Source organism: Lissotriton helveticus, chromosome 9, assembly GCF_964261635.1.
Source record: "Lissotriton helveticus chromosome 9, aLisHel1.1, whole genome shotgun sequence".
Lineage (NCBI taxonomy): Eukaryota > Metazoa > Chordata > Amphibia > Caudata > Salamandridae > Lissotriton > Lissotriton helveticus.
Window position 1 is genome coordinate 694986596 of NC_136070.1, and position 23280 is coordinate 695009875.

Below are 23280 nucleotides of genomic sequence, written 5' to 3' on the forward strand. Positions count from 1 at the left end.
AACCAATCTGGAATAGTACACCCTGTGCAGAATCTTCAGCTGGATCAATCGAAACCTGGCACGTATTGCCACCTCCCTTGGGCCTTGCATCGCCTCCTTCCAGTCCTCAACCTCAAATGAGCCCAGGTCCCTCTCCCATGTTACCCTCAGTGGGACCAGTGTGTTGAGTACGTTGTTTATTATTTTCCTATAGACTCATGAGATAGTCTTCTCATGTAATGGGTCTGTCAGCAGTCTGTCCTCCAAAGGTGAAGTCTCCTCCAGAGCCTATCCTTTCTGAATATGTTCCCAGAAGGAATGTCCTAACTGTAGGTATCTTAACCGCATGCGTGAGGGCGGAATTCCGCCCGTACGCTGAGATTTGCGAAAGCGCACTTTACGTGACGAGCTGGGCTCGTCATCAGCGTAGCAGGAGGCTACCTCATGACGAGCCCAGCTCGTCATCAGCGTCGAAGGGGTTAACCATTCCCCTTTCCACATCTCAAATTCAGTTTGTAGAGTAGAGAATGTGATGTAGGCTTGTCCTCTCCAGATATCTTCCAGGTTCTCTAGTTCTAGCAGCTCCCACTTATGGAAGCCTCGCAACTCACCCACCTTTACCAGCAGGTCACTGTCCGATAGGGGGGGTCATCCCAGTGAGCCTCCCTTTCCAGACCAAATGGTTTGTTGCTGATCGCCACGCCAATGCCGCTGTCCAGGTATGCGGCAGCAGGCCCATCATTGCTCTCCTTGTATATAATAGAGGGTGGTAGCTCTTGGCACCCATGGCAACTCTTCCCATCCTGTAGACCGTCTCCGCTCAGTCCACAAATACCCATCCATTTACTGTGACCAGCTGGGAGAGCCAGCAGTAAATCTGAATATTGGGCAACGCCAGCCCCCTCCCCCCGTTATAGACCCCCACTGAAGTTTGTGTAGATCTATGTGTGGTGCACACCTGTGCCATAGCAGGGATCGTAGCTTGGCCTCCACCCTCTGGAAGAAAAGTGGCAGGATCTCATATGGCTTATTTTGCATGACGTAGAGTAAACGCGTAAGGGTCGTCATTTTAAATAGGGTGACTTATTCCATGAGAGTAAGTGGCAAGGTCTGCCAGTGTTTTGCATCTGCCATGAGTCTGTCCAACTGGGGGCTACGCTGATATAACTCCCGGTAGTCTCTAGTGATATAAATCCCTAAGTACTAAAAACCTGTCCCTTGATTGGTACTTTGCATCTAGAGATTAAGCTAGGCATCTCACCCGCCAAGGGGAAGAGAAGGGATTTATCCCAGTTGATGCGATATCCTGAGTAATTCCCGTAGATGGGGAAAATCTGTAGTATCCTATCTATTGATTGTCTTGGTCATCTAACGTATGGTATGATATCGTCCGAATACAGGAAGATGCCCTTTTCACATTCCTCCCCTACAGGGATTCCCCAAATTAGCGGTTCCTGCCATACCCACACTGCCAAGAGCTCCAGAGCCAGAGTGAACAAAGTTGGGGACAGGGGAGATCCTTGCCTTGTTCCTTTCTGAAGAGAGAAGACCTGGGACACTGAGGTGTTAACTCTCACTCTGGCTAATGGTTGTTGGGAGAGTAGTTCCACCCGTCCAATGAATTTGGTACCAAAACCAAACCAGCCCAGTACCTCGAAGAGGTAATTCCACTCCACACCATTAAAAGCCATGCTGGCATCTAAAGACAGGAGGGCTGTCTGGCCAGCTAGGCTCAGTTCCGTGACGGGCAGGACGCCAAATAGCCTGCGCAGGTTCAATCTAGTACCCCTATGCGGCATGAATCCAGACCGGTCGGGGTGTCTGAGGAAGGCGATCACCTCACATATGCATGAGGACAAGATTTTAGCCAGGGCTTTGACTTCATAGTTGAGAAGTGAGTTTGGTCTATTTGACCCACAATCAGTTGGGAGTTTGCCCTCTTTGTGGATTACTGCTTTTGCAGCTGTTCTTTGATCAGGAAGAAAGACACTTCCCATCTTAACCTCTGTCAGCATGCACAAAAGAGGTTATGCCCTTTTACCCAATATGCATTTCTACATCTCTACAGGCAAACCATTGGGTCCCACTGCTTTATCAAACTGTAGAGAGTGTGACACTGCAACTACCTCCTCTACCGCCAACTCCCCCTCTGTCATTTCACTATATTCTGCTCAAAGTTGAGGTAGATTTATGTCTAGCATGACTTCACTGCAATCTTGCTCTGTCATTCTGGAGGAAGACGTGTATAGTGCCTCGTAGTGGGTGACAAATGCCTTCGTCACCTCTTTCCCCGAATCATGTCTATGGCCTGCCTCATCTACTATTCCAGGGACCCACCTGCCACTCACCTTTCTCCTATATAACCAGGCCAGTAATGTATTCACCTAGGGCCAGATGTAGGTAGCCAAATACCGGTCGGTAACGGCCGAATTCGGCCGTTACCGACCGGTATTTGGCTTTCGACATGTAGGGGGATCGCAACAGGGCATTTCCGTAATTTTACCGATTCGGTAAATATACCGGTCGGTAAATTTACCGACCGGTATTTTTACAGAATCTGTAAAATTGAGATGTAGGTGGGACTCTTCTGAGTCCCACAAGCCCTACAAATTCGGTATTTTACCATCAAATTCAATTTGATGGTAAAATACCGATTCAGGTGTGCATGCACATGTGTGCATGCACACCTGTGCCATATGACAGGCAGACCTGCCCTTAGGGCAGGTATGCCTGCCACATGGCCCCCGAACCTTTTTTGGGGGTGCTTGGGGTGTCAAAGTGACACCCCCTGCACCCTTGTCAAAATCGGTATTTACCGACTCGGTAAATACCGACCGGTAATGCCCCATTCATTCCTATGGGCTTCAAAGCCCATAGGAATGAATGGAGCATTACCGGTCGGTATTTACCGAATCGGTAAATACAGATATTTACCGATTCAGTAAATGGAACATCTGGATGTTCCTACATACCCCCCCTTCTTATTTACCGATTCTTAATTACCGAATCGGTAAAATTCGGTAATTAAGAATCGGTAAATAAGTTCTACCTACATCTGGCCCCAAGTCCCCTGCATCGCATAGTCTGTGCTGAGTTGCTAAGGTCTGTGCCCTGACCCTATCTTTCAGCAACTTACGTAATTCTTTTTGGGCAGCCTCAGTCTGTGCCTCATGTCCTCCAGTCTCCTGTTTTCATCTACGAGCTGGAATTCGAGACTCAATAATGTCCTGCTCTAGGGTATGAACTCTGAGTTGCTTCTCTTTCTTCACGGCCCCCACCCAAGCTTGGGCCCTACCTCTGATCACTGTCTTGAACACCTCCAGAGTGTTACCCTGGAGGCCACCAATATTACATTTTCAGTGAAAAATAGGTGTACATCCTTTTGCATATCGTCTTTAGACTCTTTGGGCCAGATGTAGGAGCCAAAATACCGGTCGCCGTTACCGACCGGTATTTAGGATTTGGCATGTAGGAGGCATGTCATTTACAGAATCAGTAAATTTACCGATTTGGTAAATATACAGAATCGGTAAAATACCGATTCTGTAAATTTCCAATTCTGTAAATGAGATGTAGGTGGCACTTCAGAAAGTGCAACAGGCCCTTAAGAGTCGGTATTTTACCACCCAATCCTATTGGGTGGTAAAATACCGAATACAGGTGTGCATGCACACCTCTGCAATGTGACACACAGACATGCCCTTAGGGCATGTATGTTTGCCACATGTTAGACGTGCCTGTATTTGGGGTGCTAGAGGGTGTCAAAGTGACACCCCCTGCACCCTTGCAGAAATCGGTATTTACCGAATCGGTAAATACCGATTCGGTAATGCCCATTGATTCCTATGGGCTTCAAGGCCCATAGGAATCAATGGGCAATACCGAATCGGTATTTACCGATTCGGTAAATACCGATTTTTACAGATTCGGTAATTCTAAAAAATAATTTTCCTACATCTCCCTCCTTCTAATTTACCAATTCATAAATACCGAATCGGTAAAATTCGGTATTTATGAGTCGGTAAATTAAAGTTACCTACATCTAGCCCTTTGTCCCGAAAGTACCACAGGCCTATTTTTAGTGGTAGGAAATAGTCCTTTCTAGGGCCTTCAAGCCTTGACTCCACTGGGAGTGATCAGAGACACCTCTAACCATATGAGTTTGCTCCTACAAACTCCCATAAGCCCTGCAGTTCTGTGATGAGATAGCCTAGTCTGGAGAAGTCTTGGGGTGCCGCTGACATATGAGTGTATTGCTTAGTGGTGGGATGCTGGTGTTGCTATATGTGGCTCAAACTCATAGCCCTAAGAAAACTTCCAAATTGTCCCACCCTTCTCCTGGATGGCGCTCCCCCTGCCACATCCATCTCTATAGAGAGGACGACGTTCATGTCTCCTCTAATATCAGACGACCCTCTGGAAGATCAAGAAGGAAGGGACTCAGTGCTTCTAGTGTGGTGGCCTGTAAACCTGGTGGGGCATAAACAAGAGAAATGAAGATTCCTCCCCTCCCATCTGCCACACACAGCAAAAAATCATCCTGAAGTATCAGTCCACGTATTTCCTTGTACAAAGGGGAGCGTCCATCTACAACGCACTCCCACCCCTCTAGAACCAGTTGTGCACCCTGCGTGTGCTATCAGAGTGTATCTGAATATGTCCAGTGCTTTACATTGGTTACCTTGTAAATGCATTTCTTGTAGGAGGACAATATCCGGAGCATGCCTTTTAATATACTGTAGAACCACTGATCTTTTAAGTTTACTATTTAGTTCATTTCTGTTCCAGGACCACATTTAAGTGGGGTCATCATTGTGTTATGTCCAGCCATCTGTAAGACTGTCCCCCAAACTGCCTAGGTTGTTCCACTTGTACCCCCCTCTTAGCACTCGTTTCCGAATGTGGAATGATATCATCAAATTGGAACATTACCCAATTACCCTCACCCAACCCCCACCCTGCTAACTAGTTTGCGGCAATACCAACTTCCCAACCTGCAGAGCGGCGGCTGCCCCAGACCCCTCATACAACAACAATAAGAGGGGCTGTCTCTGCCCCTTCAGTGTGAATATGAGGAAAGAAGAAAGGAGAAAAGAGAAAAAGAAGAACTTCTGACAAACCCCTGTAGGAATAAGCATAATTGGAAGTTCCCTCATTAACCTGTCTAATTTGACTTTCGGTCATATTTTCATAGTCTCTGTAGCAGTCTCGCTTCTCAACCATGTTTGTTCATTACTCATGTGGCTCCACTGTGCCTCGCCTCTAGCCCGGCCCCTAGTACCATTTCTTTTACCTTTTTGGAGGGCACTACTGATTAGTGTGGACCATTTCACCCATACCTTGCTTAGTCTCTAGGGCCTCATCCTCTGCCCGTTACACCGGCTGTTCCATAGACTTCTTGTGGCTTGGTCACCCCAGCCCAAGCCTCCTCCGGGGAAGCAAAGTGTCAAGTCTTGCCTTCTGCTATCACTCACAACTTTGCAGGGAAAAGCATCATACATTTGAGTTCACGTTCCCTGAATTCCCACTTCACTACCTCAAAGCTCTGCCTTTGGCGTCACACTTGTAGCTTAAGGTCTGGGAAAAAACAAATCTGGGTGTTCTCAAATTGTATGTCCCCTTTTGCTCTGGATGCTTGAAGGGTCGCATCGGGGATTCGTTATTTGAAGAAATTTGCAATAATTGTCTGTGGGGGGCTCCAAGTCTTGGTGGGGGAATTAGGGCGCAATGCACCCAATCAAAAAGAATTTGAGAGTCTCTTGGGCCGCAGTTTTTTCAATAGAAAATATTCCAAAACGAGGTCCACACTGGAGCCCTCTGCTCCCTCTGGGACACCCACTACTCTAATGTTTCGCCGTGCCCTCCCTTCCTGATCCTCCAACTTGGCCGCCAAGGTCGTGGCCTGTTGGGTCTGCATCTGGACTTGCAATTCAAGTTGTTTCGTTGTGGACTGAAGTTGGGCTATTAGTGTCTCGGCATCCGTGGCTTTTTGGGATAGCTTATGAAGGTCTGCTCTAATCAGATTGTCTTCAATGATCACGGCATCTATTTTGGGCTCCAGCATACGCTTCACGACCTGAATCGCTGCATAATTGAGTCCCTGAGCCTCCTCTCTGGCCCCGGGAGTCTTGTGTCCGAACTGAGGGGCGATCTCGGGCAACAGGTGACTGTTGGTAGATTCTTTCTCCTTCCCTAGTGTTTGTTGTCACCAGTGCACACTTAAGAGGGCGGGTGATGGATGTAGGGGTTAATTCCTCAGCCGAGTGGAGTTCAGCTGAGATGTTACCATCTCCGTCGATGCCAAATCACGCCCCCTTTGACTCACTTTCAATGGTGCCCATCACAGGGATGGAGGCCTGTTAGGGCTAGCAGAGCACCATGTCTGTGTTCACCATTTAATAAAGTTAACTTTTTTTTTTAAAAGTAGACCATTTTCCTTAAAGGAAATACTGGTGTTTAAAGAAAATGTTTTTTAAAAGTTTGTTTTAGAGTTCCTGGACCACTGACTGCGCCTCAACATTTTTTATTAACATTCGCAAAAGGGTAGGGGTACTGGTAAATCTGGGGGTCTCTAGTTGGCAATGGTTATCACCTTTGTCCAAATAGGGACCCTTACTTCTAAGTCAGGATAAGAGATTACACTCCTTAATAACCCCTGCTCACCCCCTTGGTAGCTTGGCACAAGCAGACAGGCTTATCTCAGAGGCAGTGTGTTAAGCATTTGTGAATATGCACAGTAATACAGTGATAACACTACAGATGGACACAAGACAGGTTTTATAAAAATAAGTATTCTTTATATAGACTTAAACACAAGACCACAAACGATAAAAATCCACAATACTACACTTAAGGTTACTTAAAAGATGATTAAAGTCTCTTAATTCAAATTGTTGGTAAATGCGGCAAAGTTCTCAACAAAGTACCTGGATGCGATATGCAAAGTAAAGAAAGGACTCGCAAAAGGGGAGATGCGTCGGTTCCGTGATCCGGGGGAAAGGTTGCGTCCTTCCTCAATGCTTGCGCTTAGTAGGGGACTCATCATGTGCCTTACCGGAGCGAAGGTGATGCGTAGATTCTCGACTTGCGGGTCCGTTGCGGTGTGCAAGATGGCGCCTTGATACGATGATCCAGTTGCGATGCGAGAAGATGGCGCCCTTCATGCGGCGATGCGATGATGAAATGATGACGCCCTGGCAGCCTTGTGACGACTCTGTACTTTGGAGCCGCGACAGTCCCTGCGACATGCTTCTCCGGTGATGCAATGTCGACTCTCTCGATGTTGTCACGCTTCTCCGGTGATGCGACAGCGGACAGCTTTGACGAATCCACGCTTCTGGGGAGATGCGATGAAGACTCGCTTCTCCGGCGTTGACACAAATTCAGCTGCGGCGGCGACACGCTTCTTCTCGATGCGTCGCGCTTCCAGCTCCCAGCGGCACGCAAGTGACTGGAGTCAGAATTTCCAGCAAGGAAGTTCAGGAGGGAGCTGGAGGTGAAGTCTTTTGGCCCTGAGACTTCAGCAGGAGGCAAGCACAGTTCAAGCCCTTGGAGAATATTCTGTAGATGAAAGTCCTTACAAAGTTCCTTCATCTTTCCGTTGGCAATGAAGCAACCACTGCAGGCCAACCCAGCAAACAGCACACTGGCAGAGGGGCAGTCCAAACTCCTGCAGCTTCCTTGGTTCTTCTCCTTGGCAGAAAGGTTTCTTGTTCCAGAAGTGATCTAATTTCTTGGTATCAGAGTCCCAATATTTATACCCCAAAATCCTTTCTTCTCTGAAGGAAGAGAGGCCTCTCCCTAGTTCAAACCAGTTCCTGAGCACTTTGTTTACATGACTCTCCTCTTCCTTTCACTGTGCAGGACAAAGACATCAGACGCCCCACAGGAGGTGAAGCCAGCACAGGGTAGGGAAGATACAGCTCTGGAGTACTCTGTTGACATGATTCCCCTTCCTCTTTCATAGTGCAGGGCAGAGACATCAGACAAGCCACAGGAGGTGGAGCCAGCATTGTAGAGGGTAGGCCCAGCCCTATTCAGGTCCCAGGTGCACACCTCCCTCCCATCTGGGGGTAAATCTCTCAGTCCTTCCGGTCTCCTGGAATTCCCCAGCCCTGTCACTCACAAACCCAGACAAGGAATACACAACTCAGCAGAGGCAGGTTCAAATGGTTAGGCAAGCAAATACCTGCTTTCTAAAAGTGGTATTTGCAAACACAGAATATTAAAATAAACTTTACTAAAAGATGTATTTTATTATTCTGAATTCAGGCATACTAAACTTGAATTTCTACTGTGTTCCCTGAGTCAGTTAGGATTGTAAGCCTGGAACAATCTTCACTGCCCATTCTGGCCTATGAGAACAGGTAGCCCTCAATAGTGAAAAACAAATATGGCTGAAATTCACTATTAGAACATGCTACACACATCAGAGCATGTCCTAACTTATACTTACAATGCACCCTGCCCTTGGGCCTACCATAAGGGTGTCTGATATGAAGCAAAGGGAAGGTTTAGGGACTGGCAAGTGGGTGCACTTGGCCAAGTCGACATGGCAGTGCTAGACTGCACACAGGCCTTGCAATGGCAGGCCTGAGACACACTTTACAAGCTGCTTCTGCGGTTGGCACAACCAGTGCTGCAAGCCCACCAGCAGCATTTGATTTACAAGCCCTGGGCACACATGGTGCACTGTACTAGGGGCTGACAGATAAATCAAATAACCCAATCATGTAATCCAATCAGTATATCAATTTAACATAGGGAGCACTTGCACTGTGGCACTGATTAGCAGTGGCACAGTGCCCAAAGCATAAATCCAGCTAAAACATATTAAAACAGAGGAGGCAATCCGTCAAAAATGGAAGGGAGACTCACGCCAATGATGCCAGGTCTAACAGGTACTAAGCTTGCCCCTTCCCTTTTCCAAATGGCTTACAACACCAGCTCGAAAGTTAGTAATTTTTCACAGTTTTGCAACCAGATTTCAGTTGCTAAACATTGATACAACTTACACTGATTTGGTATTTGGAAAGGAGGTGTACAACATGCCCCGTCCAAATTCCAATTCATTTAAGGAGTTGCTAAAAGTTTACCGGCCCCTAAAATGGTATTAGTACATTATTATAAGCACCTTTGTAGTCACAAGCTCTGAATATGAGTGTTTTCAATCTGAAAAATACTTTGCACTTCTGGCCCAATGATCTGTGGCACAAGGTACACCGGATCTGCATACAAAAAACACACGAGCAAAGTACAGTACAGTTGCCTAGAAATCTGGCAGGAACTCAGAACAGAAGTAGTTGTAGCAACTAAACGGAACTCAGGAACACGAGGAGCAATAGCATCAGTACAGGACTAGGGAACAAAAGTCTCTTTAGCGCCAAAACATGATGCAAAAACAGAAGCAGATAAAGACCCAAGCAGTAACTAGGAATCATGGAATTTCAAATCAATAAATTTGAAAAAAAAAGCGCACAGGAACAATGAATTGGCATTAAAGCTGAGCATCAGGTCAGGTTCAAGCGGGGGCTTATAAGGAACACAGTTGTTAGATGAAGGTTTAGTGAGCATAGCATATTATATATGTGCCATTCCTGGGGATCAGAATGAATGCAGGCAGAAATAGATGTGCGAGAAATTTGGAATGTGTTTCGAATCACTGCTCTGCCTCAAGACGGAATACTGCACAGGAACTGAGAGATTGAAAGACTACAGAAGGCATAAGTAGGCAAACCCAGAATCCAGGAATGGGGTTCTGGTCGGAGACTATACATAAGAAAGTGAGAAACATGTGTATGTGGGTGTTGTTGCCCAGTAGAAACCCGGAGCTCCAACATTCCAATGTTCGTTCACAGTTGTTGCTGCGAACAAAAAGCCTCATAGAGCCCAAGGGGATTTCAATCCCTCAGGATCCATGAGGCCTTTGTTTTACAAATTAGAACCTCCTGCCCTCTATGATCGAAATGTTCTCATAGCCTTAGAGCTCTCCATTACAGGCTCTACAGGCCATTAAAGACCCGCTCCCTTGTTAAATGCCAGAACTCAGAGCGGGCCTTTGATGGTCGGTAGAGCCCCCTACGGTGGGCTCTAAGACTATATTAGTATGGTACTGTGAAAACCAGGACTGAGTGTAGTAAGGTAGGAAATGTGCTCAGTGCTTTAATTGATTTATATAACAAACAAGTAGTGTTTTGAAAAGCAACCCCCTGAAAATAATTCAGAGGGTACTAAATATGAAAACTAGTATAAGGGGCAATAAACGTGCATTTGATGTAAAAGGTCCACTATCAAAAATCGTAGTTTGGCATCATAACTGCAGCGTTCTAGGGGCAGCTATGGGCCAAAAATGAATTAGTAAAAAGTCACAAAGTACAGCTAACTGACAATCAATTCATTACAATATAATACAAGTTTTAGATCTTATCTTGGAAATGATATCCCAAAAATGTTCGTAGAGCATTTGGCTAAAGTGTAATAATGGTGTTCTGGTTAGGCTCCATGTCAGATGCTCTATTTATATGTGTGACCTCTGTGCATATAGTATGTTAACTTGTTTGACTTTTAACATTAGATAACAAGTAAAGTTGTGCATATGTGGGTACATCCATGTGTATATTCTTGATGCAAATAAAACAAGCAGTAATTATCACTAGGTAGTTACCTAATGTCAAAATAAAAAAGAGACATTTTATTGTGAAGAACAACCTCTTTGATCAAAAATAAAGACAAAAACATTTTAAAAGGCATTCTTGAGTTCAAGCTGGATGCCACTGGGGAGTGACTTAGGACATTTTGCCAAGGGAACTAAAACCATTATTAATTTTTCCGCCCTGAAGAAGTCCATGAAGGACGAAACGCGTTGGCTACAGTGTTTTATAAATTGAAGAAATAAAGAATGAACCACAAACGAACTCCACTGAACTGCTGCTCCATCATTTGGAAAATTGTTATTGTTATTTTTGTTGAAATATTGGAATGCTCTAGTGTGCTGGGCCATTGTGTATTATAGAATTTTGAGCAAGGCATCTGTCTTGGGAGATTTAGGGGGCTTGTGAATCTCCGGTCCGTGGCACCTAAACTAACTAACTCATTATACAGTACTTAGGATAGGTGCAATTGCGCTTGACCCCATTCCCCGCTCTCTCCTTTTTCAGGTCTTGCCATTGTGTTCAATCCGGAGATGGGCCGGGATCATCATCATTGGGTACTTGATTTCCATGTCCCTCAATCTCCGCTTGACCGCCATGAAGCTCTGCCGCTGTTTCTGCACGAGTTGCGTAAAGTCAGGGAAGAACAGCAGAGAGGCATTCTCAAAATCCAACGGGCCCGAAGTCCACGCCGTCTGCAGGATAACATCCCTGTCCCGGAAATTCAGGACCCGTGCTATCATGGGGCTGGGAGCCGCCCCCGGCTTCGGTCGTCCCCCAGGAATCCTAGGAGCCCGCTCCACAGTGAAAAAGTTACTAAGGCCCTTGGGCTGGAGGGGATTGAGGATCAGATTTTCCATGAAGAGATCCGGATTAAGGCCCTCCGATTTCTCCGGCACACCAAGGATGCGTACGTTGTTACGGCTTGCACGCCCCTCGTATTCATCAAGTTTCCGATCAACTTGAGTCCTGGCTGCCCTAAGTCCCCTCACCTCCTGCTGTAATTCCGTGATATCCTCCATAAGGCTCGACGTCTTGAACTCCAGGGACTTGACTTTTTTGCTCGTCTTAGTGAGATCTGCCCTAATAAGTCCCACCTCAATGGAAACAGTGTCCAACTTGTTGTCCATCTTGCTCAGGGAGACTGGACCCCAGTGATCGCGACCATTAGATCTTTCATCGTCGGGTCCTCCCCGGCGGGATCACCCTCCTGACCTCCCGCTGGGCCCCGCTTCACCTCAATCGGGGACCCCTTGGGCATAGTATACCGATCCAGTTTATTAGATTGGACCTGTCTGATCCCTCTCACAGACTTGGACTGAGGCTTATCGGTTCCGCTCTCGCCGCCATTGTGCCCTCCGAGTCCGATACACCACACAAAATGTAGCAACTCCCAGTCGTGGCACACAGTCTCCACGGTCACTTCAGAGACCGGCCAGCAGGTCTTCCGTATCACAGGCTCACCAGGGACCTCAGGCACCACCTCTGCCTCCCGACCAGGGTCCAACCATATATCCTCCCCGAGGCATTCCGAAACCAGGCGGCTGTGGGTCGCTGCCGTCACGACAGTAGACTCTAGGCCAAACAGATGGATAATGGGGCCGTCCGACTCCCTCGGTGTGATGCAGGGTTCACGGTCAGGTCTCCGACCGGCCACTTCCGGTCCCCTCTCCGATGTTGTTGAACTCCAAGGCGGGCACGGCCACACTCGGGGTCCCGGTCTCGTCGCCCAGTAGGCCGCAAAGGTTCAGACGACGATTTTCGGTCGCCGGACCACACAAACTCTCCAAAATTTCACCCTGTGGCGCCAGGCCAGACGGTAGGGATGGGACTCAGGATATTGGGCCGGATGGCGACTCAGGATGGTCCTTAAGCGGCCATCTTGGTCGCTGGCGCGGCTACTCCCCCCAAATATTCATTTTTAATTAACTTCTCAACTTTTACCCCTACAAATACAACTCACATATATACACGAAGCAATATTTTAATCACATATTTACATAATTACCATTTAAACAATTATTACTAATTAAAAATATGTATTAGTTATTATAATTTCCTACACATCCTTTATCCATACAAAAACCACAAAACACAGCCCCTCAAAAACTATATATTATCCAATTTACATAATTAATTATTAATTAAATCATTATTTATATTAAATATTTTGTAGATAATTATAATTAATTTACTTCCCATCCTATACCTATACAAAACCCACAGCCCAAATGGTACATTTAACAATAAAAAAGTTTTTATACAATTAACATAGATAGTTTTCAATTAAATAATTATAAATAATTAAAAAAATATTTTTTAATAAATTATGATTAATTAACTTACTGCCTTATACCCCTACAAAACACAGAACCAACACCTCAAACTGAAACACACAGACACATACACAAATAATTATCATTTAAATAAGAAATTAAAAAAAAACATTCATTTACTTTCCATCTGATGCCCCTACAAAACCCACATCCTGCACCTAAAACTTAAAAACTAAAAATACTGGTTGTACAATTAACATAGATAATTAGCAAATAAATAATTAATATTCATTTAAAAATATGAATTAATTGTAATGAATTTATTTCCCACCCTATACCCCTACAAAACCCACAACCTGCACCTAAAACTTAACTAACATTTTTTATTGATTATACAATTAACATAAACAATTATCAATTAAATAATTTATATTATTTAAACATTGTATTCATTATATTTAATTAATTTACTTCCCACCCTGTTCCCCTATAAACCCCACTACCCGCTATGGTACATAACAAAAACACAATTACATCAAATTTAAAAAACGAAAAATAATTTACAAATCATATTTAAAAAAAAAAAACATATACAATAAACATATATAGTAAAATTCACAAAAATAATTTTCAAATCGATATTATTAACAACAGTATTTTTAACATTGATATTACTTACCTTAAAATTACTCTTGTTCATGATAGTCTCGCTCACAATATTTCTGTTACATTTCAAGCTTGATATTTTTGTCAATCGAAATTACTGACTCAATATTTTGTCTGAACACCGGATATTCACTATAGTAGTTGTACATAAAAAGGGCTGGCCGCCGACTGACTGTGGTTCGTACAGACCCATATCCATGCTAAATGTAACGGCTAAGATGCTAGCTAAAATACTGGTAGCCAGACTGTGCACAGTCATTATGTCGATTGTACATCCTGACCAATCGGGTTTATGCCACACAGAAACACCCGTCTCATACTGCAATGCCTATTTGGAGTGCTTCATAAAACAGCACGGCCTCAAACAGAGCCATCGGTGTTAATGTCCCTCAATGCCAAGATAGCATTTGATAGTATTGAACGAATCTATATGTTCGCCATGCCGACAAGATTGGGTTTTTGACCAACATTTTGTGGCTGGGTTTGACTACTGTACCAGGAGCCGTTAGCCTGGGTGTGGGTCAATGGAGCGGTCTCTCGAGCTCTTGCCCTGCAAACGATCACCAGGCAGGGCTACCCTTTCTCCCCCATGATATTTGCCCTTGCCCTCAAGCCGCTCGTGGCCTGGATCCGAGAGGGCCCACTGCTGTGTTGGATGAGGTGCTGTGGGGATGGGATGAAAGTATCTCACTTGACGCAATGACTTCTTGCTCTACCTGACCCAACCTACCCTCTCCTTCGATAGAATACTGCATATATTCAACATTTTCGGCAGCTATTTGGGCTACCACATCAACTGTACAAAGTTTCTGGTCTTTCCCCTGTCAGGTGACATCCTGAGGCTCCCCATGTCCTGCTTGGCACCTTTGGCGAGGGGGGATTTCATATACCTTGGGATACATATTACCCGAGACCCCCATGAATTTAGCCACAAAAACCTTCCCACAAAATTGGAGAGGCTGAGAGGGGATGTCCTGTACTGGGGCACTCTGCCACTATATTTGATGGGCAGAGCAGCTCTGTACGAAATGATGACAATTTCACGTCTTATCTATGTGCTCCAAAACACGCCCTATAGAGTTCCACATGTGTTCTTTTAGAAAATTGAAGTCAGTTTACTGTTGGGGCAGGGAGGTTTGCCACGCATTGCGTTATCCAAACTTCAGAGGGAGGTTTATGATGGCAGGTTGGTGGTTCCAGATATAGTCAAATATTACTGGGTAACAAAGCTGTTGGTGGACAATGAATGGGTCTTTGTAGACTGCCAAGTGCCAGCATATGGAGTGGACAGAGAGGTTATGGGTCGCAGAGGCCATGAGGCACTCCTCTACCAGAGCAGGAGAGAGCAAGAGTTGCCACCACACACCTGGGCAGTAGTTAGACTATGGAGGTAGTACATGAAGTATTTGGGCTGGAGAGGCATACTCACCAACATGACACTGTTATGGGATAGCGACCTGCTACATGAGGTGGGTGGACTGAAGGGCTTCTCGAAATGGGAATTATTAAGAATTCAACACTTGGGGATGTCTAGTGGGATCAGGCCTTTATATAATTTGAGGACTTAAGCCAGAAATACAAGTTGGCAGATGCAGAAAGATATAGGTACCTACAGCTGGGGCATGCCGTTAGGAGAAATATACTAGAAGGGGACCAACTACTGGAGGATCGTCTCCTAATGGGACACATCCCTCACAAGGCAATTTCCATTATATACAGAAAATTCGTCAATAATTCCCCTGATCCACTGGTCACCTTTCGAGAAGCCTGGGTGGGATACCTTGGCAATTTGGAGGATGATGACTGGGTGGAAGCAAATCAGAGCCCACGTGAGATATCAATACGGGCTTGGTTTTGGCTAGTTCAACTTACAATTTTACATACATCCTACTACTCAAGGACACTGCTAGGCTAAATTGGGAGGGTGGCCACATTGGCATGCCTCAGGGCATGCGGACAGGAGGGTAAATGGTTTCATATTTTGTGGGGCTGCCCGGTAATATTGGAGTATTGGAGTGGGGTCCCACTGGATGCAAAGTTGCTCCTACTAGCAGTGTTGGGAGATTAGTCCTGGCCTAAACACCAGAAAGTCTGGCTGATGCTGGCTTCCGAGATGGCCAAGTGGAATATTGGGAGAGGTTAAGGTAGTGCTGATCCACCAAGACTTACTGAGTGGGAGTTTGATCTAGACTGGTGCCAGAGACCGCAAAAGGTAGTCGATCAGAATAGGAGCGGTCCTAAGAAGTGGGAGAAGGCGTGGGAAGCCTGGCAAGCATTTAGGAGGTACTGACAGGTGGGGTGGGTCTTTTAGGAGGCAGACATTATGCTACGCTTGATTGAAGGTGGAAGCCTGCTGTATAAAGTATAATGGGCCTAAAAGTGCCGCTTTCACTTATGTTCTACCTTTGCTGCTGTCTATCCTTGACTTCCATGTATGTAACACAATATTTGACATGCCTTGCCTGTAGACACTGTATGATGAGCATGGTTTAAATAAAAAGAATGTTAAAAAAATGTATAGAAACTTACCTCTCGATATTTTTCTGCTTGATATTCTGGTCACAATACTGTGACCCGTCGATATGTAGGATTCAATTATCCCACTCTACACCTTAGATGCCATAATAGGCAAACTGTTTGGTGTTTTTTAATCTATCTGTTAATGTGTTGCCCATAGAGACATAAATTAGAAGGAATAGGTTTATTGCAGATTCTGGGCATAAGTGTTATATCTCAAGCACTACGTTAAAATATGTGAATGAACTACTGAGCAGGAATGTGAAGAAAACCATACCAGCCTCTGCATGCATGTAGTCAGAGAGTTATTGAAAGTTAAATGGTATAATACAGGCGGCATGCTGCTGGTTTCGAAGACTAATTCTTAATCATGTGTACGAAAAAATGACATAAAAATTGTGTTTGTATCAATTTTGATGACACTGTAACATGAATACGAATATTGATGACATGTATGCAAAAATTGCAAGATTAGGATTTACTCAGACACAAGGAGATAAGTATCAAGTTTGTGCATGGTGGGTCAACTTATAGGATAGAAATGGTAATTTCTCTATGCAAAATTAAAAAGGAAGAACGAATTATTGTTCTATTTAGTGAGAAGCATGCATGCTAAAAATGTATTGCGATCTATTCATAACTGGTTACAAGTACCACATTCAAACATAGCATGGAAAAACATATGGTAGTCAACTCTTATTTGAGCATAAGCAGAAAAATGTCCTATGCAATAAAAGTACAAGGTTCGAGCGGGGGAGGTTTGATAACATAAAAGTAACTGTGTTCAGATTGTAGTGTATGAGGCCATTTAAAGCTCTGAGACAGAACATCTGCAAGACACAGGGTGTGACAATTGCTTTATTTACCATTAAACAATGTCAGTGCATGTTCAAGCAAATACTTTCCAAAATTGACTTTCCTTAAGGTATTTGTACTCATGTTTAGTCTTATGTCTATTTTCAGGTGCCTTTAATCCCATAATCCAGTGCGCTTCGGGCTTTATCACTTACTCTAGGATTCCGCCTCATATGTTGCTCCAACACTAATCTAACACTAGTCCTACTACCAACACATATTTGGTTAGTATTGAATTTGATCTTACTGGAAGGAAAGAAGCCAACAAGGCAAGGATAGGTGTACAAACCTACTCAAGGTTCAGAGGCAACAAGTCACAGTAGCAGACTCCCCAGTTGTAGAACCCATGGCTGATGGTGTTGATACCATGCCGGATATCAGTATTATTAATCTGTCTGACAAAATATTGAGAGCCTCCTTTTCTAAAGAATGACTCGGGTGGAGTCTCCACAATGAGAATTCTGATTATGGAGATTCCGCCCCACATGCGGAGACCCCCTCATGACTGCGGGGCCTCCACCATGAGTGCGGAGGCCCTTTGTGAATCAGGCCCACTGTGTGTAAATTTAGCAGTGTTCTTTGTACTTATTGTCCTGTAATTCATTTGTGTATCTTCTATTTGGATGATCACTGCTACTACAACTGTTACAGTTCTTGATTTCAGAAAGCAAGGTTTAGCCCTGGAAAGGGTCAGGGTCCACCCTTGATGGTGAAGGTGTCACTCATACTTTGAGGGTCTGCTTCATGGATAGTCAATTCGTACCACTTGTCCATTTGCCCCAGGTTCATCCTATGTGCCATAAGTGATTAACGATACATGTCCATCTGACCCAAACTCCTCACACTTCTGTCCATGCTCGTCAAGCACCTAAGTCTGTCCAAGGGCCTCAAGCTTCTCAAGCCAGCTGTCTGTATACCTCAAACCTAACACATCACCTGTCAATAGGCTGCAACCTTCTACACTGCCTGTCCCTGTTCCCAAAGCTTCCCACAGTTTGCCTATTTGCTCTGAGCTCCTCGCACTGCCCTTCTTGAACCCAAAGCTTCTCAAGATCCTCACTGTATATTCTAGGCTTCTCGCACTGTCTAGTGTTAAACCCAAGCCCCAGGGCTACCAGCTAGTGTAAAAAATGCTAAACCCCGGCACTCTTGAATAATATCGGTACAATCGATAAATACAATTACTCTAGCAAGAAAAGCACCCTTTGACAATGAGAAGAGACTTTCCAAGTAAGGATTTACGTAAATCAGATAGAATTGAATGATTAAGTCATAATTTATTACATCAAAAAGCACAAAAAGAATATTTTATTTTAGACAGTCTTAGTATTTGCCACAAGTTTTACAATTCCTTATGGTATAGTTGAGGTGTCAGTTCTTTGACTTGGTGACACAGAAACAGCCTATCTGATTTACGTAAATCCTTACTTGGAAAGTCTCTTCTCATTGTCAAAGGGTGCTTTTCTTGCTAGAGTAATTGTATTTATCGATTGTACCGATATTATTCAAGAGTGCCGGGTTTAGCATTTTTTGTATTTCGAACAAGCCAGTCATGACTTGCTCTACTGGATATTCTGGGTAATGGCATATCTTACCATGAGTGGCACCTATCCAAAATTTGTTCAATTGCTACATAATAATAGCTAATTTGTCTCCATATCTGTTAACACTTTTTTGAAGTGCGACAGTATACCCATTATTACCGTCTGTTAGTTACTACCAGCTAGTGTACAGGCAGTTTCACCCACTGGTTCCCAATGGTCCTAAAAGCCCCTCTTTGTATCTGACAATGCAATCTCCATCTCTCACGCAGTGTCACAATACCCCATAGGTTCTCACGTGTCGTACCCCATCCCCCTGACAAATTTATAAACATTCTCTAAGCCTCCAGTGATGGCTCTTCCTCAGGAGTGGAGAAGCGTCGCCCTGCATACTGCGAGCGCAACAGGCAAACACGAATAAATAAAATAGCATGTCAATACCATTTTATCTTTTTACCACCGCTCTGGCTCACACTGTGTACAGTGAAAGGGTGGGGACAGGGCTTAATCCTGCAAATACAGAATGACAGCACTGATCCACGGTACTCATGTCAGATTGCTCGGCCTTCTTGCCACTGCCAGCCCGACATGCGCACTGTCGACCCAGCAATCCAAAGGCTGCGAAACAGCTTGGGGATCGCTAGCACAGGCTCCCAGCCTCAAAATAAGTGCTGGGAGACCCTGCTCCCACCAATCTTGGAGCTGCTGCCACAACATGAGAGCGTCTCCAGGACTGGTTGGAGTTGCGTTCCACAAGCAGGAAGGAAGGCATTCCTTTTCATGCTCTTAGACAGCAAAGGGAAGTGCCGCACTGGTCATGCTCCCAAATTTTGGGTGAGTCATGCGTCTTCACGCACCACCATTTTTTATTTAAGCTGGCCACCACGGCAAGCCTCTCACAGTGTGTCCCCTAGTACACATGTCGTATATGTGCGCCATCGAATTATACTCTCCTGTGAAGATGGGTTGCTGAGATTAAACCCTCAACTGGCAGTTGCTGTTGATTGTTGTGCTGAGCAGCTGTGCTGCTGTGGGCGCCTTCTATCCAATAAAGGTCTTCCTTTCCTCCGCAGGGCTCGCGAGTGGCAAGTCAGGAGACGCACGGGCGCCATCTTGAAGTACATTGCATCAACCGCACACAATGGGTAAGGACCCCTTGATAGCCACATCAGCTTTTGAACATACCAATGGAGTTTGACATGGAATCCCGTTCTTCGTAAGGTGCATAATTAAATTGTTGGTGAGATGTATTCAAGATATAATTTCGATTCCATCTCTTGATGCTAAACTGATATCTACACAATTTTAACACATTTAAAGAAGCAGTGAACTTTACTTTTGCACGAAGGGTGTGCATGAGGTTGAGAGGAGGAAGGAGCTGCATTGGTATGGACTGGAAGATACAAAAGTCTGAGAAACACCCAGAAAGCGCAGGAGGTGAAAGGGAAATGTAAATGTATTTATTTATTTCTGATATTTATTGAGCGCGAACGAATACCCGTAGGCGTCTCGGCGCTAGAAAGACAGGGAGAATGGATAAGGATGCATTTAGAGTTTGAACAAAGCGGCTGGGAATTGCAAATGTGCCAGATTGGGGAAGTTCTATAATCATTGGGGTCTGCATAAGTACAACACTCATTGTTATATTAATCAAGATACAGCGTCATGAGGTGAAGTCATGAGATGGAGTCCTGGGACATACACACAAAACGGGTGCAAGTGGAGCGTCACCTCTGCTTCTTTGGGGTGGAGTTGGTGGGCGCCTTGGGTAATGGGAGACATACTTGCTCATGGTAGTGAAAAAGTTGGTGATGTTGCCTAAAGCTACAAGGCTTTTTTAGGAACCACATTATCATAATACAAGTTATGTATTATGATAATGTGGTTTATAAAAAAGCCTATCTGTAAAGGCTTAGGGCCTAATTACAAGTTTGGGGTCCATAGGAACTCCAAACTCACGGTGGAGGTGCCGCTGCACCAGGGGTCCAACCGCTGTATTGCGAGTACGGCTGTTGGACCTTCATGGGGCTACCTCAACTGCCAGGGATTCGCGATCCCTGGCATTGGCGCAGCAGTCTTTAGGCCGCAATATGCTTGGTGGAGACACTGTGGCACCGCCAAGCATATTACGAGTTTCCTCACCACCACAGTTTTCATGGCAGTGAGGCTGCCATGAAAACTGTGGTGGTTTGGAAACAAAGGGGGCCCTTCAGGGCCCTCTGTTGCCTCAGGACCAAGGAGTGCCTGCAGGGGGCACATGTTCTGCCCCCCTGTGTGCAGTACCCCCTTCCCTGCATGTCATGGACTTTACAGTCCATGCTGTGCAGGAACGGTCTTTGGCATACCCATTGTGGTGCCTTTTTTAATAGGCACCAATGTGGGAATGCCATAGGACCGCCCTACCGGACCATGAGATTACTTCTAACCTGACGAGTGGCTGGCGGTCGAGTTTGGTGGTCCTGGAGCGGGGCGCTGGCATGGTGGCCCACTCCAGGACCCCCAAACGTGTATCAGGCCCTAGTGACTAGGTTGTGATGGTAAAGTTCTGGGTGGATTGTGAAGTTTAGGATATGGTGGTAATTTTCTCAGTTGTGGCAATGATGCTCTGAGTTAGAAAGGTTAAGTTCTGGACTGTGATCATGAAGGCCTATCATACGGCGGGGAAGTGCTGGGATGCGGTGCTGATGTTGCGAGTTGTTTTTGCGAACTTCAGAGTTTTGCCCATTTAGCTGTGGATTGCAGTGAAACTCTGCTTGTGGTGCTAATGTCTTAGGTTTTGATGGTCAAACTGTGGGTTATGCTGGTGAACATCTGGAAAGACATTGTGATGTTATAATTTGTTTTTGTGCAGCTCTGGGTTTTGGTGGGTAAGCTCTGTTTGGTTATAAAGCTCCAACATGGGAAATTCGTGAAGGTGGTGACGCTCTGGATGAGACTAGTGCCAAGGTTTATAGTGGTGAAGCTCTGGGATGTACCTGAAATATTCTAAATCATTTTTGTAATGCTCTGGGCTTTGGTTGTAATGTTCTATGGTATGTTAGTGATGCTCTCAGTTGTCGTAAAGCTCGCGGATATGGTGGTGAAGCTCTGAGTTGGAGTGGCTGGGTCGTGGGTGCTGGCTGTGAAGCTCCAAATGATGGTGATGAAGATCTGGGCTGTCAGTAGTACTCTGCATTGTGTTTGCTAAGATTTGGATTGTGGGATTTAAGCCCTGAGTTGTTGTGATCTAGCTTTAACTTGTGGTGGTGATAGTGTGGGTTTTGAAGCTGGAGCCCTTGGTTATAGTGTAGTCCTGAGTTGCTTTAGTGAAGTTCTGGTCCATAGTGGAGAAGCACAGATTTGTGTTGATCAGACTCTGGGTTGCGGCGAAGAATATCTGTGTTGTGGTGATAATGATCAAGGTTGTGGTAATGCAGCTTTTGAGTTGTTTTGTCAAGCTCTTTTAATGTGGGAAAGAGTTGTAGCAGCGTTGTCTATTAGATATCACCAAGAAGTTATAATAAAGTTGAGGGCCTTTAACAGCAGTTTTAGCCCGAGGCAGGCATTGTAAAACGCTGTTAGAACATTCCACCCAACTGGGGTTAGAATTAGAAAGGGAGAAGAAAGACAAATGTTGGAATGGTGGAGCAGAAGGTTTGTATCATATAGTATTGGTCGTGAGTAAGTTAATTGTCTTCAATTTACCTCTCTACATTCCAATGTTCTAACTGGTGCTACTCATCCCATTGAGTAGAAAGATGCACAAGATAGAGAGAAAAGAGTAAACATGGAGGGCTGTTCCAGGGGAGTTGGGCAGCACTGATGGCAGAGAATGGTGAAGGTGGAAAAGTGAGTGCTTCACACCAAAGCTGCAGAGTGTTTGGAAGAAATGAAGAGGCTTATTTACAAGTGCTTTATCTCCGCTTTTTGGCTTACAAAGCCAAAAAAGCAGAGATAAAACCAGCGCCCTATTTACCTCACTTTGCATCTCCAACGTCTGCTAAAATCCTGACTTAGCCATCCCTAACATAGGGGGTGGATTATGCTGATATGACCCTGTGGGTCGTATCAGCAAGGTTATCGCCCTTTTGCAGAGAACATCGCTGGAAAACCAGCGATGTTCCCTGCAAAAGGGCGATAACCTCGCTATCTCTGGAATTTTTATCGCCCTGGAGTAACGCGTTGTTAACGCGCTACCAGGGCGATAAATACCAGAGATAGCTTGCGACAATATATTTATCGCTAAGCACGGCCAGCGATAATTATCGCTGGCCGTTGTTAATATGCCCCGAAGAACGCTCCAGGAAACCTGACATTGTTGAGGATTCAGACGCTGGATGAACTGTTTAGGTGGTCCAGAGCAGCTTATCAGTGAGACAAGGGTGGCGAAACCCTCTGAATGTGCATGGGATCTTTACACTACAGAAAAAGAGAGACAGACAGAGAAAAAGAGAGAAAAAGAGTAAGAGAGAGCGAATGAGACAGAGAGATAGATAGATAGATAGATAAATAGATAGATAGATAGATAGATAGATAGATAGATAGATAGATAGATAGATAGATAGATAGATAGATAGATAGATAGATAGATAGATTTGAAGAACACTGCTAGAGAACCCTCTCATCATTTGAAAAGAGCCGAGAAATTTGTGAGGGGAAGTGTGGAAGAGGTGAAGTGTCTTGTATCAAGGCGATGTGATCAACTTTATTTGGTGTTTTGACAAGAAAGTAGTGTAAAACAGGATGAAAATGTCGAAGGAATTGACAGGCAAATCCTACATTATTGAAGAAAAATTGGCATGAATGGTAAAGGCTACT